At 38.4% G+C, this 7,440-nt stretch overlaps 1 pseudogene; it reads left to right on the top strand.

Moving 5' to 3' along the window:
* The first annotated feature begins 443 nt into the window (after window positions 1–443).
* Window positions 444–541, top strand: LOC120105195 (small nucleolar RNA R71; annotated as a pseudogene).
* Window positions 542–7,440: the final 6,899 nt, after the last annotated feature.

The raw sequence follows: 7,440 nt of genomic DNA, 5'->3' as shown, positions 1-7,440 counted from the left end.
TTTGATAGGTATTCATAACATTGGCCTGATCGTGCAAGACTTCCTTGAATGCGGGTATTGTGGGGCAATCAGTGATGAGATGGCCAGGCATCTCGCAAATCCTACAACACTCGCTGTTATGTTCTACGGTCTTGACGGGTTCAATCCTTCTAAGTTCAATTTCCTCTACCTTCCTAGTAAGGGCTGCCATTTTAGCCTGAATATCATCCTAAGTATTAAGGTTGTAAAGGCCCCCGTGTGGAATGCTAGTAGGCTTAGGCAAAGGTTTATTCACTCTATCCCCTGTATCCCATAATTGTGCAGTCTCTGCGAGAGAGTCTAAATAGTCCCATGCCTCATCGGGTTGCTTTTCCAAAAATAGACCATTGCACATAGTCTCTATAAATTGTTTTAACTGTGGAGACAATCCTTCGTAAAAGAAACTAATGGTTCTCCATGTTTCAAACCCATGATGAGGACAAGAGAGAAGCAAATCTTTAAATCTCTCCCAGCATTCATAAAATGTTTCATGGTCTTTTTGCTGGAAATTACTAATGTGCCTTTTCAAAAAGTTAGTCCTTTGTGCGGGAAAGAATTTTTTCAAGAATTCTCTTTGCATATCATGCCATGTTCCTAGCGATCTAGGTCTCAAGGAGTTCAGCCATGTTTTGGCTTTATCCTTTAAGGAAAAAGGAAACAAGGTCAATTTAAGGACATCTTCAAATACATTTGGCACTCTAAATGTGATGCTAATTTTCTCAAAATCCTTAAGGTGAAGATAAGGGTTCTCGGATTCCATCCCATGATACTTGGGCAGCAATTGAATTACTCCTGGTTTGATTTCAAAGTGTCCTACATTTTCAGGAATAATCATGCATGAAGGTTGACTAGTCCTAGTGGGATGTAAGTATTGTCGAAGTGTCATAACTGGGGGTCTACCTTCATCTCCATGGTGACTTCCTACATCATCAGGAAAATTTGTCATCTCACAAGGTGTGAGATACTGCGAAGGAATTTCAAGGGTGTGTCCTAAGGGATGATCTAAAGTTGTACGACTTAATCGACCCGTGTCGTCCCTATCCCAACCTAGCATACAAAATTTAATTAATTTAATTTTTTTAAATAAATATAAATATAAGTACCAACTAAAGATACCCTAAAACTACACCCTAAGACAAAAATCTATTAACAATCAAACATGCAACTAAACATTACACCTCAATTTCTAATATTTTTTTTAAATTTCTAGACAGCTCCTAACTGGTTTGAAGAGGACACCTAAGCCTCCAATCCGATCTAATGAACCGAGTTGACCAGGTAAGCTCCCAGGTAAGTGGAGGGGTCACGATGCGTTCGCAAAGGTCCCACTTAAAATCCACTTGCCTCGAACAGATGAACTGTCTCCCTTATAGGGACAAAGCTTGCCTAGACATCAACTAAGCCACAGAGCGAAATTGGTGCAACTTTCGGTGATCTTCATCCTATTGAGCTCGAATGTCCTTAGGGGCCAAAGTCTAGTTGATTTTAGTTAAGCTTAGGATATTTATGCAATGGGGTGATTTTTGGGCTAAGGACGAGTGATGAAATCCCGACCTTATCTTTTTAAATGGGTTCAGCCCTTAGAGTATTTTATGCTGATGCCATATACTATATGCAACAATCAAGAGATATTTTTTTTTAATATTTTATGATATGACATTAAATTTCATTGAATAGGTGATCAAGCAAATTATTTATATTTTTTTTTTAAATTTTTAATTAGCAACAAGGGTTAATGAGATATGATAACAATAAAATTCTAATCTAAAACAATTAAATGCAGAAACTTCAAAACAGACAGCAGCAAGTTTTCGTATTAATCGGATAGTCTTAAAAGTTTCAGAATGTCAATCAGACCGTTCAGATGAAAGAAACACAGGTCCTGCACCTGACGACCAAATTTGAGTTCAATCAGACAGTTAATTTCTTTGATATCAGAGTTTGATGCAGACTATGCAGGGAATAAAAAAACAGCAGTAAAGATTTTTTTTTTTCCGAAAGAAAAAGACTAACTACTAAAGTACTAATTAAATCTAAAAATTATACTAATAAATCAGCCGTTAGCCGGCAACGGCGCCAAAAACTTAATGCAAAAATAAAATTGTTCTCCCAAGTGCAGGAGAATCGCACAAGTAGTAAAATCTCGAGAGTCCGAGGTCGAATCCTCAGGGAACGATCTATAGATTATTAGCGTAATTTTTATATATAATTTTCAGTTGAATAAATATGTGGATTAAGATGATGTTTTGATTTTCAGAAATTAAAAACAGAGAATAATAGATCAATGAACAAAGTTCAATCAAATAGAAATGGTTAGGGATCCGGAATCCCCCTTGATAATATTGCATTCAAGAATAAATCCTGCGATTCTTGATTAAGGATGTAAGAGTAGAATAGGTCAAAATATGAAATATATTTTATGGACATATGAACTCTATTTCTAAGCATTCATCGTGCCTATTACATCAACGACAAATAAAATACTAAAGCAGTCCATGTACCAATAAACATAAACCATTAAAAATCTATCTACAAAATAGTTATGCAAGAACCCATAACACATTAAAAATATAAATCAATAAGAGCAAAGGTTCAGAATTTACTTCAAAGAAAGCAATACATCAAAGGTTCCTCCATCACCCTTCACCTAAGGAATCAGCCACTCATTTTACAAATTAGTCCCCCTTCCATTTTTTTTCTTTTCTTTGGCCCGAAACAGAGTATCTCTTCTTTATTTCTTTTTTTCTTTTCTAATGGCTCATCCTCTGTTTCTACCGAATGGGAGTGGCTCTATTTTTTTTTTCCTTTGAATCTCGCAGAGCGCCTCCTCTTCTCACTCAGCCGAGAGGTTTATTTCAAGCTGGGATCGATCCCCTTCTCACACGCGGTGGAGATGAGCGGACCCGATGGATCTGGGGCGTGGATCGCGGGATCATGGTTGCTGGGATTCGGATGGAGGTTTGGAGCTGGGATCACGGACGCCTGCGGGATCTGGGAAGGGCTGAAACGTGGAGATGCTGGCGAACGGAAGAGTTGGGAGTTGAACGCGAGAGATTCGCAAACGGACGCGATGGAGAGATTCGCGGATGACTGCTGAATCATATGCAGAGAAGATTGCACGCGGGAGAAGCGGAAGGAAGCTGAGATCTTTGCTGGAATCTTGGATGCGATCTCAGATGGCTGAAATGTAGATGAGATGCTAATCCGGAAGCAGTGGACGCTCGCAAACGGAATGCGGAGATGGAGCTAGCTCTCGGACGGTTGAGGATGACACGCTGGTGGGGAGAAAGATCGCGTGAGAGTGGATCTTGGATGCGGACGGCTGGTCGCAGGAGGATCGGACTGCTGGCGCTTGGATGGAGTTGCTCGCGAACGGACGCTGGGAGGATCCAACGCTGAGAGGAATCTGGAAGATGCGCAGATGGGTGCGGAGATGACGGACGCGGTGGATGCTTCGCAATTCTTCCACGCGGGCGGATGGGCTTCACACGGCTCAGATGCTTGGGCTCACACAGAAGATTGAAGCTGCGATGAAGTGGACGGCTGAACTTGACCTCCTTCTAGTGTGCAACTGGGGTTGACACATGCGGTTGGCTGGTCACCTGCAGTGATGCATATTTTTGAACCTAATGTGCATTTTAGCTTGATTTCCGATCACCTGCACCCCACAAAAATATAATATTAATGCAGCACATTTATCATTTTTTTGTTAGCAATAATACTAATTTAAGTGATGTGTAGATCGCACTTTTGTGCTCTCATCATTTGTATTGCAAGAAGAAAGATAATTTGTTTTGTTAGGAGCATAGCAAGTGGGAAGAATACAAGAAGGGCTCAAAAGTTCTTAAGAAAGCCCCACTTTATTAGGCCAAGTTACAAGTTCAAAGGATTCAAGTTGGGGGGGCAATTCTAAGAAAAATTTAAAAGAACAGTTCTTGAGTCAACTCCTGGAAGCTTGGAGTCGATTCTGGCATTTTGGAGTCCCATGGCATAGAGCTCAAGTCAAATCCTACTTTACTCGAGCCGTCTCTCTCAGTCAAGACTGAAAGATGATTTTTCAGGAACAGTGCTCGAGTCGACTCCAGCTCGAGCCAACTCCAGCTCTACTGGAGCTGACTCCAATTCTGCAGGAGCTGACTCCACTGCGACTGACAGGCATAACAATTACTTTTTTACGGCTCCAATGGCTAGTTTTTCACTCCCAACAGCTCTATTTCCTCTCTAACGGCTAGGAGAAGTTTTTCACATGTTCTTAAGACTATAAATTCATAGAAACACCATCAAACAATATAGAGAGAGCTCCACAAGATCAAATCTTTCTTGAACCCTAAAAAAGAGAGTATAACGCCAAAATCCACAAAAAGGCCAAATATTTAAGCAAGAAGTGAGCTATTCAAGTTAGGATCAATCAGAGCATACACTAAGAGCCTCAAGATCACATTCTCAACCTCAACAAATTGGTGAAGAGCTTCAAAGATCAACCACTTCACCAATCAAAGTTTTGCTCTTTTTCATTTGTGTTTTATATCTTGAGCTTAATTCTAGTGTGCTTTAATTTCTTCAATTCTTGCACTTGTAAAGGTTCTTCCAAACCTAAATTGGAAGTTGTTGAATCAGAGAGATTCAACAAGAAAAAAAATTTTGGTTGGTGTGCCTTGGAACAAACTAACTGGATTGTTCGTGAGCTCGAAAAATAAATGGTGTAAAGGTTTTAGTTGGTAAGCCTTTGAAAAAATCAACTGGGTTGATTGTGAACCCGAAAAATAATTGGTATAGGTTTTGGTTGGTGAGCCTGTGAAAACCAACTTGGGTTAGTTGTGATCTCGGAAAAATAACGAGTTGGGTTGTGAACTCGGAAAACAACCACACTGCAATCAGGAAGATTATAGTGGAATTCCTAAGAGAGCTTGGGGATGGATGTAGGTGCAGTTGGCACTGAATTACTATACTTCTGGTATATTTGTAATGCTTTGTTTCTTCTTTAGCTTACTTGCATATTCATTCAGTTGCAATTCTAGTTAAAGTCGTTTAGCTAGTTCTAACTTGCTTCATCTTCATCTAGCTGACTTTGATTAGAACTGTACTCTTAATGTATTAAGTTAGTTCCTTTGTTTAGATTATCCCTTCGCTATACTTAACTCTTATTTGCACATTCTTTAGGTGCAAGTATATTTAAATTGTTTAACGAAGTTTCACTTGATAAATTTGCATCAAGATTCATTGTATTAAGTTAGACTAATCTTTTATTGAGATCATTTATCCGCTACTTAATAGTTTTAATCTTGATTAGATTAATCTGTTGCTAAGTTTAAATTCCACTGTGCATCCATATAACTTAGCTAAATTAACTCAAAAATTTAGAAGTAATTAAAAGTTTTGAAAAGCCCAATTCACCCCTCCCTCTTGGGCTGCATCTACTGGGCAACAAATTACATTAAAGAATTACATTGTAGAGGAAGTGATGATATTCTTGCTAGAAGTTTGAAATCAACAAGAGAAAAAGAAAGATATAGAATAAAAATGTCACTTGAAAGATTATTTTTCTGGTTCAGATGACAAAGATGATAATGATGCTGAAGGATCCTCATGATTGAATCTTGTCAAGTTATTACTTCTAATGCTGGTAAAAGCAAAAGTCATAATGAAGGCGGCTCTAAAAAATCATTTGAATGTAACTATGAGATGTTATCAGACCCTGAACCTGAACTCCATTATTTTTTTTTATGAGATGAGAAATTGCTTTAAAGGCAAGAAACCACAAGCTTCCCGGTCTTGTAGATGTCATCATCTTCAAATAATGCCAGACTTACAAGAAAAATAAAAAGATAGAAAAGTACAATAAGGAGTTATCAGAGAATCAATAATTTGGACTCTGCTGCTTCAAACTGACAAAGTACAACTGTTTGTTACCAGCAATAACCAAACCAGTTGGGCAGTGAGTTTCTTAGGCGTAGATTGAGAATTGGATTAAGTTTGAGTCAGCACAGAGTATTAGAAGTATGCCCTAGAAACCAATATAGCAGACGCATTGTATTAATTCTAGGACATAACAATTATACTTGATCATTTTATTCATCAATTAAATTAGGTCTTCTTTTTATTCATGTTATTATGTGTCCATGAATCGTCCTAGGAATTAATGAGATAATAACACATATTTTCAAGAGTTGAGAATTTAAGACATGTGTCATTAGGTAATTTCTGAACTGCTCCTGATCGAAGGATCATCATGAAGGACGGTGATCGATCCGATAAGATTAGTGCATAGATCACTTTTCTTGATGGACAAGTCTTAAGTCCACAGTATAGCGACACTGGGGTGATTGTGCAAGTGTTTGTTAGAGAACAAGGGTACTGAGTGTGACCAAAGCAAGAAGTCACTTGGATGTCTATCCACTCGTCAGTGACTTACTTGATGCTGCAGTTGTATGACTAGTATTTAGACCTGCGATGCCTCAGCTAATCACGGTGAGATTGCTGTAGTTTGACGAGCACATAAACATTGGCCCTAAGGATCCTTGTGGTGCAGATTGGCTGTGGTAGGTTCACTGTCGGATTAGAGCTGCATCTAGATGGGATCTATCAACCTTGACAGATTAGGAGAGATCCTATGTGATTTATGAGACTAAGTTCGAAAGACCTTGGCCATGGCAGTTCTGGAAAAAGAGTTTTCTAATCTCAAATTTGAGTCAAATAAATCCAACATAAGACAGACGATGGAGTTTGACGAGTTATCCATAACCTCCATCATGTCGGGATCCATGATAGAGGCACTGTATCATACACTAACTGCACCTAGAGGTTCATCCCTTCCGTTCTACTGGGTTGTCACTATATGCTGCTAGGTGTTACTAGTGGATTGTGAGACTTGAAGGCATTCACTTGGTGATCAGTGAACCTTAAGAGTAGAGTTGAAATCATTTCAACCCATTGAAAGAAATTTCGATGATATTATGATAGAGATCATAATATATCTCACTACCAGTCAGAATAGAACCTACGAGATCACACATATTAGAGATTTTGATCGTTCCGAAGGTTGGATTACGATTTGGAATCGAAATTAAAATTGATTGTCAATTTGATTGACAATTGGTTTAACTCGCTAAGAGTTAGTGAGTTAAAGAAGAAGGAATTGCAATTGGATTATAATTTAATTGATTTAATTGGACCTAATTAAATTAGGTTTAACCTTATTGGATAAGGATGGAAAGGCCTAATTAATTAGAACTCCTTATTAGATAAGGAACTTGATTCATGAAGTCCAATTCAAGTCCTAATTGGATTAGGATTCATATAAATCAATTTGGAGGACACATTGGGTTCTAAGTGGATTAAAATTCAATTGGTCAGGTGGGACCATGTAAATCCTACTTGGATTAGGAGACCCATGTATGGAAGGAAGGGAGAGAACCTTTTCTC

This window comes from Phoenix dactylifera, chromosome 17, assembly GCF_051530095.1.
Source record: "Phoenix dactylifera cultivar Ajwa chromosome 17, Ajwa_hap1_PhDact_Kaust_v1.1, whole genome shotgun sequence".
NCBI lineage: Eukaryota > Viridiplantae > Streptophyta > Magnoliopsida > Arecales > Arecaceae > Phoenix > Phoenix dactylifera.
This window is presented reverse-complemented; position numbering and strand designations above follow the sequence as displayed.